The sequence below is a fragment of the Stegodyphus dumicola genome, chromosome 7, assembly GCF_044657685.1.
Source record: "Stegodyphus dumicola isolate Sdum_Otavi_A_Nest chromosome 7, ASM4465768v1".
Classification (NCBI taxonomy): domain Eukaryota; kingdom Metazoa; phylum Arthropoda; class Arachnida; order Araneae; family Eresidae; genus Stegodyphus; species Stegodyphus dumicola.
Window position 1 is genome coordinate 138,410,740 of NC_140774.1, and position 22,630 is coordinate 138,433,369.

Here is a 22,630-nt window from a genome sequence, read left to right on the forward strand (position 1 = left end):
TTGGAAAAATATTCGTCACCGATTTAATAACTTAAATGAAAAAAATTATACCTTTATATTTAAATTTCTCAGAAATATTCGAAAACATAGTTACTGACTTAGATACGTTTCAATTCCTATTATTAGACACATTTTCGCAGAATCTATATATATATATATAAAGAAAACGGCCTATGTGTTTCTTCGTTAATAACTCACTCACTACTACAGCTATCGTCACCAAACTTCCTACAATTCTTTTCTGGGTCCTGGAAAATGTCGACATCCACTTTTTTCCATAAAAAAGTAGCTAAAATCAAAGCTACTATTAATTAAAAATTTGGAAAACGATCATTTTCGCCCTAATTTTTCCGAGTGGCATCAGTCTCGCAAGCTGGAGATGAAAATCTGCTTTATTTCGAAAATTATTGTCACTGCTCGCTTTCAAATCCTATAGATGGTTAACAAAAAAATTCTGAGTTTTGGGATGAAATAAAAATAGCATTGCCAAATATTAAATACATTATTCCCAATTCCAAAAAATCGTGAGAAGCTATTTCAAATGTTCACATTTTCGTAGGACTTTAATCAGCCGAAATATTAATTATAAGCTTATTGATTTCTGATCAATTATGATAAAGGTTTTGCCACATTTAATCTACTTAAATTGAATATAGATTGAATATAGTTGGATTTGGGATTTTACGACCATCTGAATAGAAAGACGAAAATCATTAAAAACTGCTTGCCATTGTTGCTTATATAATAAGAGAGAATTAGCTTATTTTAATATTAATAGAAATTTTTTATGTGGGATCCATATCGCATCAGACTGAAAAAGGTATGACTATGAATCGTATATTTTGCATCGTTATTAGAAAAGGATTACAGCGGTATCCTTCTCTCTGTTAGATGCATTACTCTCAATTTAACATAACTGATATCGGGTACTTCTGCTAGTTAATAAATAAACTACAAGTTAGAGTTTCCTTTGTTTAACTATTAATGTCTCTGTAAAGTTTATTAATTTTGCATATTGCTTCCTTTAATTATTTACTGCTAAATGTTTGAAGTCCTTTGAACTTAAAAGTATAGGATATTTTGTATTAACTTACTGAAGAATGATAATAAGATTTACTAATTACTCACATTAAACAGAGATTGAAAAAATATTTTTCGTATTCACAAAAAATATTACCAGAATATAGATACTAAAAGCATTTAATTTTATATTTATATAAAATACATGTATATTTTAAGACAATGTAATGGTTTCTTTTGCGATTCAAAAATGATTCTGATGGACTTCCGAAGGATGCTTGTCGAGTTCCTAATACAAGTCATCTCCAACTATCGTATAACCTGCTTACTCTTCATTTAATTCTTATCAATAGATTCCAGACGTTTCTTATATGTTAATGTATCATAAAATTAATAATCTGTGGTGCAATGCCCTGTGATCGCATAATTCTTGGTATTCCAACCAAGGGAGGGGTTTCGAATAAAGATGAAATGCTCTTGAGACATGGAATCCTTGAAAACCATTGTTTACGTTATTCCGTATTTTTTTCTCGGCAGTATGCGCTCTTTAATTAATTAACAAATATGATCATTCCTTTAAAATATTTTGAATCAATAATTAAATCTTCACAATCACGTTTATCTGATTTAATTTTGTGTGAAAAGGTTTCGGAAGAAATATGTCATTTGTTATGCTACAGAGCACACTGTGCGGAAAAACACTTTCAACAAGTTTGCTTTAAGTGCTTTAAAAGTCACGTGACAACAAAAAATAGTATGAGAAGTCCATGTGCCTTTTAAACAAGCTTCTCCCATAGTTGCGATACAAATGTGCATTTAAGAATTTTGCCTTCTGCGCATGCAAATAAAAACCATCATTACGAAAAGGAAATTCAAAGTAAGAGACATAATATAAATTGCAGTTAATAACCGCATTTCCAGTGCATATTATATACTCGTACATACATAAAAAGCCATTGTATATTTACAATTAATTCTAACACTTGGCAGTGTACTACTGGAAAACCAAAATAGAATAAAACGAACGACTTTAATCAAATCCATTGAAATTCATTTGTAACCGCTCCCCGAAAAATTGAAAAGCTCGTTAAATAATTCTTTTGCTAAAGCAAAGAATACAAAAAATATCTTTCATAAAATATTCTTACCCCTCAAAAAATCACTGTGAAGAATGTGAAACAATTTCAAAGAAAAAAAATTCAACTAAATAGAAAAAACAGTTTAAAAGTAATACATAAAAGATCTTGTCTGAAACAAAGTGAACGCAATTAAGCGAACAAACTTTGCGGTGGGAAGTTGCAATCAAAACATCTCATTAAATATACAACTATTTCTTTCTCCGAGATGCATTGGATATTACTCTGGTGACTGTCGATGCATATTTTATAGGCTTTAGACAATAGTAAAGAAAAGCAAGAATTCAGTTCCGTTAGTTGTAATTCAGTGTTCCTGGTATTTATTCAAGTACATGCATTATATTGAATTTATTTAGGACGTTTAGCATGAATGGAGAAATTATTTCCGTTGACTACAGGAATAGTGGTATTATGTGTACAAATACTATTAGCTCTTTGGAACAATTTGTTTTGAGGTATATTTGCCAAGCTATGGTAATATATACAGTAGTTCTTTAAGGCACATGTTCAGGAATTGAATAATGAAGCCGAAACAGTTAGCGAATATAGCACTCCCCATCTCAAGCCATTGTATAAACTTTCAATTGAGAACCCTCTTTAATTCTGAATTTATTAACATCAGAAAAATGTTAAGATTGAATTTGAAGAATATTAAAGATATTGACTTAAACCACTGCGAATTATATGATATAAACGGCAGTTATGATAAGGTTCACAAGAGGATAAATTATTGTTGCTTGTCTGGCTGGTATATGTATGGCTGGTATAACCCAGACAACAAATCTTTGATATATAGAAGGCCACACTATTCAGGGTCATGTGTGTATATTAAAGAACTTTTTTTTTTTTTTTTTTTTTTTTTTTTTTTTTTTTTTTTTGGTGAAAGTAACTGCCGAAGTAAGAGGAAATCGTATAAAAAGGATGTTACAGTGTTTGTAAGGTATATTTTTATTTTATAACAGTTATTTTAATTTTGAAACCCTTTCTTATCAATTGTAGTTTACACTTACAACTCCCCACGAGAATGCGCTTTTAGACTCGCGTTGAATGAAAATGAGTTAGAAGAAATATTTAACTTGCTTCGATAAAGAATGCAAGGCTAAATTCAGCCGTCTGGCTAAGTCACTCTTGAAGCTGTTGCGTTCGGACGTATTATACGTGTCTATTGATATTGGCTGGCTAGTTTAATTTAAGGGCCAACTACGTTAGATAATTGTGTCTATCTTCGGATGAGTCTCGTTTAGTTAATTATAGTTTATTTTCTTATTTTCTTATTCTGAGTTAAAGCCCGAGTAGAGGCTTTCCTGTAAGCCCGAGAAGGGGTTGAGTGTTATTCTTATTTGAGTGAATAAAAGAGTAATTTAATCCTTCCTGAGTCTACGTCTTGTTTGTTTTGAACTCCGAGATAAGTCGCTACATAATTCACTAGGTTCCTGGAAGTTCATCTTAAACAAAGGGAGAGAAATCCTACATGTTATAAAAGTACATTCAACGAATATAAAGCTTTCATATTATGGCAAAACTCAACATGCACCTAAACTGATGGATTTCTACAAAATTTGTTTGTTGAAGTTTTACAAGGTTAATGTTTACGATTAGTTTCTGATAAAAATTAGCCCATACTGAACGCTTATTTCATTGATGTCAGAAAAATAAAACTTGAATAGTAATGAAAATATTACTCAGCTAACAATCCATCTTCATTGGGTGAATTTACTTACGGGGCTTTCCCTCAAAACGTATGATCCGGATTGTCTCATGCTCAGGTAAAACACGGAGGTGGACTTGTTGCAGCTGGGGTAGCAGGCAGGGAAATCTACAGCAATAATAATCCTTGATGGTCATACAATTGCTAGGGATTATCTATATATTCTAAAGGACAAAGTCCACCTATTTGTTGAAAAATTGCGTACTAAATCAATATACTTGTATCAGGAAGGCACAGCACCAATTCTCAACACTGAAGTAGTGGGTTTGAAGAACACAAAAGTGAACTTAAATATCTGCCATGTACACTATAATTCCTTAACTTCAAACCCTTTGACTTTGTATATGGTAAAAAGTAGTCTAATTGGGCAGTTGAAGATATTTCGTACTCCATGATGGAAAACAGTCATAGATAGCTAGAAGATAGACTAAAAGTACCTTTTATCATTGAGAAAAACTATTTTTGTTTTATTATTGCGAAAACGCTGTCTTTTTTTATTCATGTGAAAGACTATCTTTGTTCTGTTATTTCTATCTTTTTTAAAATTATCTCAACAATATGTTTTTAACTTATTACTTGCTCCGCCTTTAGGCACTACACGGAATAGGGGGGATACCCCATGGAAGAAATGAACCCATGGACCTTTTTTCGAAGATGCGATCTCCCGGTTCCTATACTTAAATTTGGGAAATTTTACAATTGTTCTGAGAAAATAAAATTATAAGAAATTTGACACCCATACAAAAGTAATTTCCCGGGATATTTAAATCCAAATTTCAATTATTGATGTCATTTTCAACTTGCCTTCACAAACCGATTAATTAATTTATAATAATTCGAGGAAATAAATTTAAATGAAGTGCAGTAAAAAATGTTTATAATTAAATAGCCTGTATGAGGAAGTCTGATGCGGTGCCCACATCAGAGTTTTCATATGTATTAGATGCTGCAAAGACAAACTAAATGAATATTTTATAATCAAAATTTATGCATTCCGCAAATTAGCTCTTCTTCCATTCCCAAATCGTGTTACTGATTTGAGGGTACTGAATTATGATTTTGAATTAAAATTTAAATTCGCATTATCAGTTTAAGTATATTATTGTTGTATCACATTTTTCTTGCTTTAGTGTCTGTTTTTAGATCTTCGATGATCCCGAATTGATTGGGCTCAATAAGAATATTGTTTGCGCAACTGGTCTATCATTTTTCTGCGTAAAGCGGAAAATCAACGATTATTCTAATTCTTTACCATTTATTAAGCTGCTGAGACATTAGGTAATTTTTGAAAACAGGAGTGATGAAAAATGAGCAACGCCTTCGTCGGGAATCGAGCCACGGACCTCTAGAATACGCGCCCAGCGTCCAGACCACCACACCACGGAGGCACGCTAAGAAACACCTTATATATTTCCCCTTTTAAAGGGCGACTGAGAGATTTTTAGGGGACCCAATCGCCCAAATCCTGAGTGTGAAGAATAATCATCCACCAGCCTTTTAGTTCGGGCGCTACTTTAGAGACATTAGGTATTTTTCGAAAGCAGAAGTGATGAAAAATGAGCAACGCCTTCGTTGGGAATCGAACCACGGATCTCTGGAATACGCACTTAGCGTGCAGACCACCACACCATGAAGGCACGCTAAGAAGGCGGAAGAAGTATCTTATAAAGTATAAGCAGGTCTCAGAAATTAACATCATCGTTTTGGCTTGATTTCACTATAATTTATTTAGCAATACTCAATAAAAATTTGTGTATTACTAAATAAACCTCCAATTCTTTAACGAATCAAATAAGCGAAGATGTAAAATTCGCTAATATATGAAATCCATGGGAATGAGAATGTAATTAAAAATTAGAGAATTTAAAAGTAGACAATTAATAATTAAAAAGTAGAGAATAAACCCAACTTTAAATTTGTATGTATATTTTGAGACTTAGGAATAAGATTAAACAAAGATTAAATGCAATAACATAAACAAAATTAAATATTATTAAATAAAGATTAAACGAAAATGATGAATAGATTATTTTGTTTTATTTCCTAATATAACTCAAACTTTGCGGAACAATGAGCAATAAATTAAAAAAAATAAATAATCTCATGAAATTAATTAAATATTTCATTGTATCAAGTAAAAATGCTGTTGAACATTGTCAAACATTAATTACATTAAGAGCTGAATACATCCACCCCCAAACATTTTTTCTCTTTATTTTCTTTTATAAGGCGCCTGGTGAGATTTGGGAGATTTGAATGATGATATTAATAATAATTTAGAATGCATTGCTATAATTAAAATTTATATGCAATAGATACGTTTTCTACCTGGCTTATGCTTACACCTGATATTTTAATACATAAAAGGGAAACTGAAGTTATGGTGATGCAAGTAAGATAAAAATAAAACATTTTAGTAATGGAATATGCTTAAATAAGTGTCACAACTTTAAAAATATGACAGAAATATATCACAAAATAACTTTCAATGAAATCAATGCAATAATGCAATAATTTCAATGCATGTGGTTAAAAAATTCTTTAAATTATATTAAGAAATGTTAAAAACGTACTCCTTATCCGAAAACTATAATTGAAATTATTTAGCGTTCTTTGCCACGTTTAACCACACGCAAACGTAAGTTTAAAACCGTTAAACCTCTTGTGAATTGCAGCACCCATTTCTCCTTATACATATGCAAGTAAGATAGAATATTATATACAGTTATCCAGTATAATATCTACGAGCCATCCAGATGTTAATTAATAAAATTCAGCGGTCAAAGCGAAGATCGAAAACAAGCTCCAATGATTTCTGGCGACGCTCGGGTTTAGAAAATGAGGTGGGCAGCTGTTTTAATGGAATTTCTAGAATCGGAATGGCAGCAACGAGGAGACGCATTTCCCAATTCCGTAATTGCCTGTCAGGTAGAGACGAGTGGAGAAGTCCTTGAATAAGCGGATTGATTTTTACGGCTAGCCCTATCTTCTTGCGAAGGAATTTATTGTGATTAATTAAATCCTTATATTTACAGAGTTCGTTTTTCCTGGAGGAATAATTATGTTACCAGCTTTTGTTGTGCATGGAAAGGTATTTGAATATTTGGGTTTAGACATATGTGTTGTAATTGCATAGGATCTCAACAATGAAAGCTTTAGAATGTCTGTAATATTTAGAGGTTTGCTCAGGGAATACTGAATATTTCTGTTTTCAGCGTTTCGGTAAAATTCAAATGTTGACATAGAAGTTATTCAAAATCAGTGTATTTTATTATCTTTTATATAAATATTTGCATACTTGCCTGTATGAGAAATCGTAAGTTATTCAGACCACATACGCTGGACAAATTTATTTTTTCACTTACAGAGTTATTCATAATTCAATGAAACATTTTTAAAGGTTATAATAGATTAACTATTCAACTGATATCAAAATTTATGGCTTTAAAACAGAGGCAACTTTAACAAAGCTTTTTACAGATTACAGAAATTCCCACTATATTCGCATACATTGTTAGAGCAGAAATGCAATAATCCATTTCGTCTCCAATATGTGTCAGTATATTACGGTGACCAGAGCCATAGCATTTGAAGGACACGTTTATCAAGATCCTAGACAGTAGCGGGAGGTAACGATTTAAAGACAGTACTTCTTGGTCAGCTTCTGCAAGAAAAAAAACATATATAGTATTAAATACAATGACCAGCAAATTTAGACATCATATCCTCGTTGTATGCGCTTTGGGACGAACTTTAATCAAGTCACTCCCACATCGTTGTATGAACTCTGGGACGAACTTAATTAAGTTACTCTCAAGTATTGTCTTGGTCTACGTGGGAAACAACTGAGACACTCTTTAAAGTTTTGATACTGGCTTGTGTGATAAAAAGCCAAATAATTATGTTGCTGAATGAAGCATCATATTTGCATTTAACTGTGATGTTAGCTAACTTTTCTATGTATACGAGTAACTACTTTCAATGAGGCACGTGTAGCAAGACGCAATGAACATTTTAAAAAATATATAAAAATGTCTTAAAGATTTTATTTTTGTTTCAGTATGGTAAAATTTAATATATTTTGCGTAGTTTACTTGTTGTAATTTTTTAAAACTCTTCACAAAATTATAATAAATCCTGCACAATTAATCATTGTAACGATTACTCGCTGATGACGAATAATATCCAACAGATGCAAAGAAGAAGGGTAAGGAGAGCACTCAATAGTTGAGAATAAACATTGCTCATAGAACGGAAACAAACAAGGTACCTACAGAGAACTGGATCAATACATTTGCCATTGCATCACAAAATTACTCAAAAGGAATATCTCAGCTCTTCATAATCCACAAGATCTTCAGTAATTACCTCATAGTTAAAAAATAAATCATAACTGAAATCTGTCTTTATTTATTTAATGAATAAAGACTACGTAAGAGACGAAACTGAAGTGCAAGCCATTCTCAATGTGTAACAAAAATTGGCATGCATATGGATTGGCACACAGTAGAAAGACTGAAACCACTGTAAACAGAGGGATTTATTTAATGTTATAGTTATTGGTGCTTTCCGTCTGGATTATGACGGATTCAGTCAAGGTGCAAAAGACCGTTGACTTTCCGTTGAAAGAACCTGACCGTTGAAAGAAATTCGAGCAGAAGGTGGATATTGGTACAAATATCCTCGCTAGACATAAGATAATACGACATAAGGTAATAAGACCAAAATATGTTCGGCACAAGCCTGATGTTCTTGGCACTTTATGAATGTGGAAAAAAAATTATGCCCTTCTTGAAAGAGAGGCACTTAATGCGACCACTGGCAATACATAAGCTCCAGTCATATTCAAGGTTTAGAGTCTAACCACGCTTAGTACCCGTAACAAGTAGTATCAAATTACCCGTAACTCATCATCTTCCCCCTAACATTGTAACTAAGTAACAGTTATGCGTGGGGGCATAAGCCATTCCGCCATGATTTGTGATTTTTTATTTTACGAGCATATATTCAGATAGGTGAGGCAGGGAGATAAAGTAATACAGCCCTTCCTTGCTAATTTGTCAGCCATTTCATCGCCATAAAGATCCACATGAAAAGGGATCCACTGTAAATTGGTATCATAGTGCTGGGAAATTAGCTGTAGGTTTTGTAGGATAGAAACACTGATTCTGTTGCCTACAGAAATACAATTATCAAGATGTTGTAGTAAGCTATGGCTATCAGGTAAAATCTACAGATCCTCAAAGTTCTTTTCTCTTAGTACAGCTTCGAACCAAAAATTTACTGCTATCAGTTAACTTCTGTAGACAGAATAGTGATTTGGATTACGATGAGAGAGAGAGTCATTTTTTCTGCGGGGTCTCAATATAAATGCCATTACCTATATGGTCAGCAATTTCGCTGCCATCTATGAAGATCTTAATAGCATTTTTGGGAATGGTGCTTGTTACCTCCAAAACCAACTATTTTAGGAATCCAATGATAAAACCCTTCTTATTTACACAAGTAAATTAGTAAATGGTAAAGTTATAGTGAAAGTAAACCTTAGTGAGTCCCTCCTATGGATTCAAATAACATTGTATTGGGTGGAGCTCAAGACTGCATAAACATAAGGTTCTGAGAGTCAACTAGGCCAAAAAGGCTGTTTATCTGTAGTCTTTGTCGGTGTTTTCACTTATTTAGGTACAATGAAGTTCTATTGTATTGGCCGTAACTTTAGAGCTTGTTAAAGTATTTAACAAGGCCAGCTAGTCTTCTAGTCTGAAGAATTAGCATATAGGCCTTAAAAAGGAGTATTTCCGTAGGGCAGCTATAACTCAACCCAGTAATAATACGAGTTACACTTAATTGACCTTTGTCTAATTTCTTCATGTTGGAATCAGAGGCACAAAAATATATATTGTTGATTTATTTATTCAGAGGCACAACAAACCTCTGATTTATTTAATAGATCATTCTTGTTCCGCTGTTAGAAGTGGAATGAAAAAATAAGAAAGCTATGCATCAATATATTGTTTATGAGCTTTTATGAAGCATGTAATGTAATTTAGAATTGACGAAGTTCAGTTTCCTTTAAAAAGGTAGACAGTGCGCTGTGTAAGTGAAATAACTTTTAAGGTTATGATATAGATTTATGAAAATCCACTTTTCTTACGACCAGAATAGGATTGGAATTTGCTTAACGCTAATAAATGGGGTATTAAAATCCTGTCGAACAATCCAAAGAGTAAAATTTGCGACTTAAGTATAATATATGGCTCAGTCTCAGGTAATAGGAATAAATCGATTTTTTGAATTCAGAGTAGATCATCCAGGATATCTAGATATACTCGAAAATGTAGATTGTTCGTGTTGGTGCTAATTGCATTAATCAATAACGTTTTGCTAGTGCATTATGTTGATTCATACGCTGAATACAAAAGTTTTCTTCTACTACCCAAAGTCTACCCGTAATTTAAAACTAATTAACTATAAAACTATAAAATTCTATAACTTAACTATAAAACTCTCATGCGAGTGATTACTCAAATACTACGAGTGATGGAAATGGTTTATCAATAGATCCATTTAGAAGCAGAACAGCAGAAACAAGTCTATAAAAATCCTATTTTCGCTTTACAATTCTCATATAAATTAGTCTAAGAAGCAAATAAAAATTAACCTAAATAATAGACAAAAACCTTTTTTACCTATGTTACATTTTGGAATTTGTTTTGTTGTCTATTTCATATTTTGTAAAACTTTAACGAATCTTTGATTAAAAACTCAACAATTTCAAAGCAAGCAGTGGCAACAGCTTCCGGAAAAAAAAATTGTAATCTTCACCGTGCGAGACTGTATATTGGAAATTCTAACGATATGCTATTTTTAAATATTTTTAGCTCAAAGAGATATTGAACCAAATGCTGTCGAAACGTGTATGTTTGCGTGACTGAAGAAAAAGCCTCTTTCGGCGTAATATAAAATCTTTTTATTGTTGGTGTTTTTATTATGTCTTTCAAGTCTTTTTATTGATGGCGAAAATTTTATTTTTATTTCTGGATCTAATTTCGCCAACTGTCGGTGAAATTTTGAATCAATGTGTATTTTATGCCTGAAAATCTCTGCCGGTGTTACATGTGCGTCGGTGTTAGAAATCACCAAACAGAAGTGAAAACTGAACTTCGAATTGCCGATTTGTTGATTTTGTATGAGATTTTAAATGTGCCCTACTACAGAACAAACTGTAGTTGATCTCAATCTGAAAGTGTTTTAAGTAAGAAAAAATTAATATATTAAAAAATATTAGTTATCTGCTTAAAATAAATTTTAAATAATAAGGTAATATAAAATTAATAGGGCTTTTAATTAAGCTTAAAGTGTAAATAATCCAACTGATTTCAAAGTTATTCGATTAATAGTTGCATTATACTTTTCATACTTCTCTGCAACAGAGCTGTATTATTAATTCAAAAGACGTCTCAGCAAGCAGTCTGATGTAATGTTACGTAATTTATTTATTTCGTATAATTCCATTGCATATAAGCTTAGTTTTAAATAAATTACCAAAAACTGTTTTTTAAGCCCTTGTCAAATTACCCGTAACTCATCATCTTCCCCTCCCTCGTACTCTCCTTCAATTCATTAATGTAAGAAAAAGCTAAGAAAAAATAACAACAGCAATCTCGGCAAGGAATCAATGCAGCCCTCTCGAACTTTTGCTTCAAAGTTTGGCAACAGCGGTATTTTTGTCGTCATAGCACCGCTGGAGCTATAAGGTGAAATGCGTATCGATTTTTATCGAGCAGGTTTAGTCTTCAAGTAGCGAAGGGTTTATTTTTTTTTGCTTGTTCACGCTCTTCAGTTAAGAAGTTTCGCGTAAAAGTTGTGTTATCTAAGTTCTGAATTCGAGCAATTTGTAGTGGCACTTTATGATAAAAAAATTAACCTATAGCGCTCTTCAATTTCCGTCTAAATATGTCTTTATAGTATGTTTAATAAATGCTTAATAAAATAAATATATATAAACATTTTTATATTTAATGCGTAATTACAAGTATAAGTAAGTTGATATAAGTAAAAACGATGACACTCAGGATTCAGGCATGAATTGAGATATTTGTATACAAAAAATTGACGTTTCTCCCCCCCCCCCGCATGAGTTCTTGTGGTGTAAATTGTTAGGGCGTCCAGCTAGCAAATGGAAACTTTGTGGTTCAAATCCCGGCGATGGCGCGCTTGACTGTTCAAATTTCTCGCTACGAGTAAATAAGTAATCTCAACAAGGCCCCTGAACAATAATATAGAGAACGATAATTCATTAGAATTGGTAGACTGAAATTGGTAGACCGAAATCTCGTCTTTCTCTCCAATCGCATTTAAAAAGGAGGGAATATAAGGGATTTTTCGATTCTCCGGTTGTGGCGTAGTGTAATGGTTACCATATCCAGCTAGCAAGTACAAGATCGCAGTTCGAGTCCCAGCAAAGGCATCTTTAGCATTTTATGTTTCGATCTCCAATATTTTTAATGGTCTCTATTAATGCACCTTAAGTGGTAAATTTAACTTTGATTATATTTCCCTTAATTACGTTTAAACAGATAGTATTTTGTGTTCAGGTTGAAACAGATAGATTTTGTGTTCAGGTATGTTGTGTTCAGGTTGATGAAACTAATGTATATACTCAGAATAATTCGTTTTAGATAATAAGTATGTTTCGAAAATCATTGCAATTTTCCATATGAAATTAACTGAACTTTGAAGTTTGAATTTCTCTGTCTATATCATGATAAGAGTAATTTATTGTGTGGACAAGCCTCACATTTTGAGTTCGTCGGCAATGTTTTATCGTCATTTTTTTTTTTTTTTTTTTTTTTTTTTTTTTTTTTACCGTAAGGAAAGCTTCCTGTATTGGCAGTTTCTTATAGTGAGAAAAGAACGAGTAAAAGGTATGGGTGGGGAGAGCGTTTTTGTCGCTTCTCGTTATTTCTCATCGCGTAATTATACTAATATTTATAACAGCCTTCAAATTTCGGAAAGAATCTTTAGGAGGACTTTTTACAGGACGCTTGATTGAGTTGAAATTGAATATTATATTTAAAAAACATGCAACTGACCATGAGAGACAGCTTTTGTTTTTTCTCTTTTTATTATAGATGGGTTTCTTCGTTTTACCTATGGAACTTACTAATGTACTGAAAAGTAACGAGAAAGATTCATTCAAAATACATACGTGGCAAATAGCTTGATTTTTGTTACGACTTTTATTGAAATATAGCAATGGTCTATATTTTATTATTGTTTGCCATTTGCAAATAAATTCGTTTCTAATTATTTAAGAATTCTTATTTTGGCGGTTTCCGAAAAACTGAAGATGTAACTGAATAAAGAAAAAGGCCTTTAAATTTTGTTTTCACAATAGAATTTCTGCAGCAAAAAGATTTTTAAAAAGGTTGTAGAGTCATTAGTTTATTTTAAAGCAGGAAAACGTCAAAAATGAGCATTGCCCCAGCCCGAAATCGAACCTGGACCTCTCGAATACGCGTGCTACCGTTATACCAGGAAGGAATGCACAAAGGAGGGAGAAAATACTTTATTTATTCTCCATTTTAAAGAGCGACTGTGGAATAGGGGACGTCAAATCCTGGTGGTGAAGAATCATCATCCACCACCTTTTAGTTCGGACACCACTATAGAAACATTAGGTTATTTCGAAACAGAAAACGTAAAAAAATTAGCAATGCCCTCGCCAGTACTCGAACCACAACCTCTCGAATAGTGCCGAGTGTGCTACCTTTACACTACGATGGTATGCAGAAAGGAAGAAGAAAATACCAAAAAGATTCTGAGGACAAACGTTTATCAAAACCCAGACATTTTTATTGGTATAAGATACTTAAGGAAGGCAAGAACATTTCGAAGATGAACAAATCTTTGGTATATTATCCAATTAAATTAATGAGCAACATATTGTGCATTGCCAATCGTGTCCAATCATTTGGATCTAGTCAAGCAATTCTGAAAGATCATTTGAGAATACGGCACAAATATAATATAATGCACGAGTTGAATTTTTACTAAAACAACAACGAGATTAAGTAGTCAAGATTATTTTTGATTGCGAGTCCGTCTTAAAATACAGTATTACCACCGATGAAATGTGAATCTAAACATTTGATATAAAAATAGCTCAGCCGTCACTTAAATGGCGCTCGAAAGTTGAAGCAAGACCATCTTAAAGACAATTAAAAGTCATAGTATCGTTCATTTATTTTTTTACTACGATCTTGAATTTCTAATAACTTTGCAAACTATTAAAAGAGCATATCATTAAAGTGTTTGGCGGCATTTAATGAAAATATTTCATAGATGATGGCTTCAATTGTTTCGAGATAACTTACTGATTTAGTAACACATCTGCTCATAATGTTCCTTTTGGCCAAAAATTGAACAAGTAACACTCTCCAGGCTCCATATTCACCTCACATGGCATAGCGTGGATTTTGTTTCTCTTATTCCTGAGGATCGTATTGACGCTTCATAGTAACTGTTTTGAAGTCTGATGAAATGAAATAAAGGAAATTCCCTGCGATTCCTAAAAGAATTTAAAATACCTTTCGAAGATTGGATTGCCAAACATACATTGCAGCGTGAGAGGATTGCTTTGAAAAGCGGTAAAAAACATTGGCTAATAAACTGAAATCTTGTTTTTCATCAAATAATTCATAATACTTTTAATCACAGTCGTAGTTACAAGGAAATATCGCAAACTGTTTTTACCCTTTAATGATGATGAGCCTATTTTATATTGTTTGGAATTTTCGGTCTATAAAACTAATGTCGATCTGAGTTAAATAAATGGCGAATTATATAGAAAAATCTCATAAATATATTTTAAGAGTCTGCTTTATGGTATTTGTATGGCTGAAATATCTATTTATATTTTCTTATTTTTAAAATCTACGAATGCTTAAGACACCAGGAAATTTACAAACTTTATTACTGAAAGCACTATTTTTATAATATGAAGATTTATTTCATCGTTACCAAAATATCGGGTGGTCCAAGATTTTACTGAAATCAAAGAAAGTGAAGTCTCCTGTGGTCATTTCGGTTTATAATGGGCCTTATATAATATCGCCTTAACGTTTATGTATTTCTCCCTTGCTTCAGGTTCTTTTTATTTTAGATCACCCTGCATTTTTATTATTCATTCTATTGCCTTTACAATTTTTGTCATGAAATGAATAAAACTTATCATATTAATTATTATAACTTGGCGCCATTTTGTATTGCATATTCAAGATTTTTTTTAAAAAATTACATATTGAAATTTTGGAAAATGTTACAATAACTAATTTAGCTGAGGTAAAAGTGTAATCTAATTTACTTAAATTAGGAAAATTAGCATTCAGGGAGCTGAAGATACTCTTAAAAATTTGATTGATAGTTGTATCTTCTCAACTCACTTTTCTTTAATCTATTTTCAGTGTGTTGAAGCTTCTAGTTATTAAATTCAATAAACATTGCAATTTACCGAACATCAAAACGACCAATTTGTAATTTTTATCCTTTTTTTTGATTCAAACTACTTGATTCAAAGATGTCAAACTTCTTTAATGCTATTATTTCAAACTTATACGAAGTTAGCATATTTTAATACAACTGTTTCGATGTTTGTTACACTAAATGTTTTTTAATTAATAGTTTTAACTTGCAGTTTCTCAAAAGTTTCAGCGTGTGAACAAATACATTGTGCATGATATATATTTTTACCTGAGTCAGGTAACTGTGCAGTTATAAATTTAAACGGACATTTCTTGTATTCCGGAATAAATACATAGAACTGAAATTTAAACTTTTTCAGATGAAACTCTTTAGGATTTTGTTGCACAAAATCTGCATAAAGTACCATATTTTAAGAATACGTCTTCTAATACATGTCACTGGAAAAATAAAAAAATATTTCATTCACATTTAATTCGACCAATAACACCACGAATATTTTAGAAATATTATATAGTGATAGCCTAATAAAACACATATATTTATAATTTTCTGATGAGGAAGTCACTGCTTTATACTTATGCAGCCTTGTTCTTAAATAATTCTTTTAAAACGGTAAACCACAAAAAAATGAAGCTGATTTTGTTTTTAAACAGCTAAATCATTATCAAATGATAAAGCGCTATTTTTAAACTAAAAATTCCGTAAATCATTTATCTAAATTAAAACAGTTTATTTGGTTATTTTTGCCAAGAGGGTTTCAGTGCGATGTAAGGATATTCTGACAATAAAAAAAAATCTTCTTCCTTTAAAGTGTTTTTAGTTCTTTTAAAGAAACTGGGCAAAATTAAAAATAGTTCGAGGCGTTTATTCTTTCGTGCTCTTTTTTTTTTCTTTCTTTCCGTTTGCGTATTTTTGAAGTAAAATTTTTTTACATATTTTTGAAGCTTTTCTTCATAAAATAATTATTATTTTCTATTCGTTTTATCAGTTTGAGTTTATAGAGCAGTCTGATTAACGAACATAGTTTATAATACATGGTTGATAAGTATACTTAGCAGTTCCTTTGCATCAAAATTATCCGAAATGTCATGAATTAAATGTTCAAGGGAACTATTCGTTAAAGTACACGGTATTGCTAGGTCTTTACGCAAAGAAAAAAGGCTTCATTTAGATATAGGTCATTTTTTCAAAATCTCGAATAGACAGTTTTTGTTTAAGTTTGATACTTTGCTTCAAGATAAATTTTACCAAATTTGAATAAAAACATTTACTAAGCTAGCATAAAATTATAGAGCAGTGTAAATTAGCGCGTCTTCTGACGTTTTTATTAAAAACTGGCACTTATTTTGTTATCCATTACGTCTTTTTTCAGAAATGAACTTTCAGAAAATCTACCGATTTCTTCACTATTTTTCGAATATTCACAAAAAGTATTTTCCCTTACAGGTTCTATACTGTTCTAAAGCTTAAATGAACACGACGCCATCTAACGACTTTAGTTAGAACTAACAGCGGGATCGCAACAAAAGCGACGTAAACCTAAGACGGGACAAGTGATTTCAAAATTGAAGCCATGTAGAAATATTAATAATTATTTTTTAAAGTCTTTGCTTAGGATGTGTTATTTTCACTGATAGTGGGAACGCGAAAACACAGCCGTAAACTTAAGATGAGTGGACTGAGTGCAACATTCTAATATAAACGCCCTGAGTGGGGATCTCATGGGATGGGCTTTCAAAGTCTTATGTAGACAGTGACCTTTCTCTTGTTTTGAAGGTCAAGTGCGAAGAATTTCTTCAGGACTGTAATAAAACTAAAGATTTTATGTTCCTTCACCGATTTTGCATGGGTAGTGCAGCCCTGAATTCTGCGATGCAACTCGTCCCAGAGGTTCTCGATAGGGTTCAGGTCTGAACTCTGGGCAGGCCAGCAAGGGTCCTAGCCCATACCAGGAGAAACATCCCCAGACCATAATTCCACCTCCGCCGAACTAGACTGTTGGCACAATGCATTCTGGCAGGAGACGTTCTCCAGGTAGACGTCAGACCCAGACCCTGCCATCCGAACGGTAAAGGGTGAACCTTGATTCGTCACTCCAAGGAACCCGTTTCCACTGATCTACGGTCCAATTTCGATGTGCTTTGAACCACACTAACGAGCAGCGCGGTTGGACTTTGTGATCAAAGGCTTATGGGCAGCAGCACGACCATGAAAACCAAGCAGATGTGCTTCCTTACGGATGGTATTCATTGAAACAATACTCCCGGATGCCTGTTGAAACTCCTTGCGGATGAGGGTTATCGAATGGGTGCGGTTCTTCCGAATTTCTCTGGACAGCACTCGTCGGTCTCTATCTCCCAGTTTCGTTAATCTGCCGACTCGGGGCACATTCCGACAATCACCGCTCACCTTCCACTCCTTAATCACATAGGCCACTGTCGATTTTGGGTACTTCAGATCGCTAGATATGTCCCTTAAGTATCGGCCACATTTGTGGTACCCGATAATTATACCTTTCTCGAAATCAGAGAGCTCCGAACTGCGAGGCATCTTGCATGCGACTAAAGCCGATGCTGTTTCCTACACGATATATACCGGCGAAGTCCGTGACGTACCTTAGGACCACAGATATCGTCATTTGCATAGGTGTCCAAATACTTATTGGTAGTCAGTGTATAATGGGTTGAAACGTAAGTAATGGCCGTTTATGTTGTGTTTAAAATTATGCGGTAAAAATGTTTTGACATAATATTTTTGTTATTTGAAAGAGAATCTTTCCCTCTACAAGATGGTGTATTTGATTTTTTTTTTATTTAATTTTTGATACTTTACAAATCATTAAATGGGTGTGTCAATTCGACAAAAATAAGCATTTTCGACACCTTCTTTTTGCGTTTAATCGAGGAGCCAGTGCTGCAGAAGCTGCCTGAGAGATTTGTGAAGTGTATGGAGAAGGTGCAATGCCTGAACGAACTCCAAGAAATTGGTTTGCCAAATTCATAAATGGAAATTTCGACCTCGAAGACGCTGCTCGTTCCCCGGACGACTAAATGAATTTGATGAAGAGCGTTTGTATTAACTTTTGCACGAAGATGGACGTCAAACCATTCGAGAATTAGCCGAACGAATGGGCTGTAGCCAAATGATTATAGTTCGACATCTTGGGTCTATGGGGAAAGTCCACAATTGAAATATTATTGACCAATTTATTGTTTTTTTTTTTTTTTTTTTTTTTAAACTAAAAATTTTTAAATTATAAAAAAGGGCCATGACTTATGTTTCAACTCAATACAATATGGATGATAGTAATGAATCTAACTAATGGAATTTCCAGCTTCCAATAAGTTACTTATTATAATTGAAATGAATCTACGTTTACTGTTTTTAAATATAGAAGTTGATTAATTAATAAATTTCAAAGAAAATTTATATATCTTACGCTTTGAGGAACAACAAATCATGGCCGCGTTTACCAAATTTTTGAAGTTTTGGATTATTTCATAGCATGTTTTTTCAAGAAACTCTGTTCAGAACTGTAAGCAAAATATCACTTCTTGTTTTTCAGCTAACGATAAAATCAAATATGTTGTATCCATTGATATAAAAGTCTTAAATGCTTAAAAACGAAAATTTTTAGAGTATAATTTCACAGAATGTTTCATTAAAAAATCTTATACGCTATATGTAAAGCACCAGTTACGGTTGCCCAGTTTTACGCAAAACGTAATCAACTTTATATATGAACGCTAGAAGCATGAAATGAAATTTTTTGTAAATTTAATATTAGAGTTATCGCAAATGGAAAAATTTTCGTAGACATACAAATATGTAGACAGAGACGTAACATTGTAAAAATGTGCTATGGGGACCTCAGTTCGTTCTTTTTAGACTGAAAACTCACTATCGAATTTCGGGATTGAAAACTTTGCCTCGCTTACCAATGTATAGAGGCTAGCGGGAAATAAAAAGGAACAGATTTTAATTTGTTTGAATTCAATTTATGGCACTTAGATTATTTAATTATTTTTCGGCTTCATGCACGTGAAGAGGCCTCCTCGTGGTCCCTCTGGGAACCAGGCTTGCCTGGGCTGACTGTGCCCTGCCGACCACCCCTCAGGGGCCGACCGGAGGAAACTCCAAACTGTGGCTTTATCTCTGGTGCGGCTACAGGGAGGAGCCAACTCCTCGCCAACCTGACTAGAACCTGTATCTAGAGAAAATCGGCTCTCTGGGAATATCAGATTAAACAGACTTGGCTCTCTGGGAACTGTCAAATCTTGACTCGGGCTGTGTGAATCGATGCATCGCTGATATTTCCTGTGTTGGAAATCGTTATCCCTAATATACACGTTATTGTGGACAGTTCAGAATCCACCCAAACCAGTATGTCCTAGCTTCAGATATACAAAAATGCCTTGTAAGCAGTATTTTTCCTGTTTAAAAAACTTTTAAACCGCAGTTTTTTTTTTTTTTTTTTTTTTTTAAACATGTAAGGCCGTCTTATATTTGTGCGCTTTCTTAATCGTACTTTTAAAAACTCAAATTATCTTAAAAATCGTGAAACTAAATTCAATAGGTAGAACACACATTTTGCATCAGTATAGCTACAAATATTAGGTAAAATTTCATATACGCTGTTAAATAAAATATGCTTAAATATACGATATATATATATATATCGTATATTTAAGCATATTATATATATATATATATATATATATATATATATAAGGTAAAATAATCTGATTTCAAGTTTAAAAACCGTAGCTCTCATAGTCTGTAAAGTCTTTCGCGGACCCGTGAATTCCATAGACAGACGGCGTTTGGCTCCACATATAAATTCTTCCGTCTATCTGAAGGGGTCAGAAATGCAATTGGTTAGACCAGGCTAATTGTTTCCAGTCGCCAAGCACCCAGTGCCCAAATTACTATTGCCCAAATTGTTCAGTGCCCGAATCCAATGGCAAACCTATACCTATGTGCTGTTCATTTATAGGGATATGCTGGTGTTATTAGAGGAACCCATATTATTCAGGAAATTCCAGGATCATCACATGGATATTTATTTGTTGATGCCTGAGGATAAAATTCAGATAATATTTCAGACAGAGTTGTACATCTCGCTACTGAAATATTTCTTGCCAGCTGGTGCTGATCATGTTCATCAAGGATGTTTTTGATTCGACTACGTCCCTTTAAATAACCTGTACTGCATCATATACATCTGCAATGATCCACATGCCGTAGAGCTCTTGTTCGATAACGGTTCAGAACCTAAACAAAGGATATCCCACCTTATGAATAAGCTTGGCTAAATGTAAAGTTATGGGGCTTTTATAGCACCCATAGTGTTGTGTCAAACAAGAAGACAGGTCTTAACATATGTCGAAGAAATTATTCGTCAAAAAATCAAGTGATGTTTTGATTATCAAGATAGTTATGCTTTCCGAACCAGTGATCTAACACGCAGTCTGTATATCTGTCATGTTTATCATTATTTTGCCCATGTTTAAAAAAATAATGGGTGTCTTCTCTCATTTAGCACTATATCATCACACACACACACACATGCATATAATTATGTACTTATGTATAGAAAAATATTTTTTTACTCTGGAGAAAATGTTATATTTATTCATCTTTAAACAAAAATAAATGTTTCGCATATTTATAAACATTCAAGCTTACAAGGTGTGTGTGTGTTTCGAATCAGCTCTAATTTTACTCAGTTTTTGCCTTTCACAGTATACGAGAATGTAAGAGTGCCTAAAACACGTAGGTACAGACGAGACTGTGCTGAATACAAATCGATGTTATTTATAGGTAAGTTGCGTATGTAAAGTGAATAGACATTAATGGGAGCGTATGTAAAGTGAATAAGCATTAATGGGAGCGTATGTAAAGTGAATAGACATTATGATATCTGCTATATCATATCGAAAGTTAAAGTTTATTTTTTCACATATAACAGTTTCAAAAGTTTTTCGTGACTGTAAAAATTTAAACTTATCACAACAACGGGAATGGAAAAACATCCTTGATGAACATGATCGGCATCAGCTGGTAAGAAATATTTAAATAGCGAGATGTACAAATCTGTCTGAAATATTATCTGAATTCTATCCTCGGGTATCAGCAAATAAATATCCATGTGACGATCCTGGAATTTTCCTGAATGATATAGGTTTCTCTATAAACACCAGCGTATCCCTATAAATGCACAGCACATAGGTATATGGTTTACCATTGGATTTGGGCACTGAACAATTTGGACAATAGTAATTTGGGCACTGGATGCTTGGCGACTGGGAACAATTATCCTGGTCTAACCAATTGCATTTCTGACCCCTTCAGATAGACGGAAGAATTTATATGTGGAGCCAAACGCCGTCTGTCTATGGACTCCACGGGTCCACGAAAGACTTTACAGACTGTGGGAGCTAAGGTTTGTTTAGCAGGCATTCAGTGAAACCACTTGCATGTCTATGAACATCTTTGACAGTTCAAATTATGCTCATCGTATCTGCCCAATTACATCAAATCATGCATTGTGTTCATTCTGGTAGATATGGCCTCTTCTAACAAGGCAATGCAAAGTAACGCGTCAAGAGACGCCAAATTATATTTAAAGGAAAGTTCCTTCTCTCGTGCGTTCCTCTATAGAGGAAGAAGAAAACATTTTAGGTAATAATAAAAACATTTCTTAAATATCGAACGTTCTAGATGGGTGAAAGAATGTCCTTTGTATGCAGTGCAAGAGGGCCCAAGTCAACTAGGTTACTTTTGCAAAACATTTTGCCCCTGAAACTCATTGAGTATGAGAGTTTTATTTGAAAATCATCTTAGAATAAAAATTTGAAATTGGCCTGCTATTAATGATACAGTTTTGTTTTATTTTACAACATTTGTTACATTTTTAAATATGTTTCAAAGTTTATTTTGATTCATCACTTATTAAAATATTATAAATGAAGCAAAGCTTAATATAATACTTAAGATGCAAAAAGTTTACATTCCTCAAAACATTTAAGCTCAGACATTCCCATTTCAACAAGTATACGAGATGTATTTCAACAGGTATACGAGAGTATATGAAGGCAGCTAATTGATATGCGGGTTTAAATAAATTTGACAAGTAATTTAAATTTGAATGTAACTAATTATATAATAATCGCTTACAAAATGTTTCCATTTACTAATTTATTCTTTTATTCATTTTCTTCCATAAATAACAGAAATATTAATAATATTAATTAGAACGTAGTTTCAAAACAATAAA

At 33.0% G+C, this 22,630-nt stretch overlaps 1 protein-coding gene across 1 annotated transcript in view; it reads left to right on the forward strand.

Annotated features, from left to right (window-relative positions):
• LOC118188104 (putative G protein-coupled receptor CG31760) overlaps positions 1-22,630 on the forward strand; it is a 367,683-nt gene that overhangs the window by 150,953 nt on the left and 194,100 nt on the right. The gene's annotated exons all lie outside the window — the stretch shown is intronic.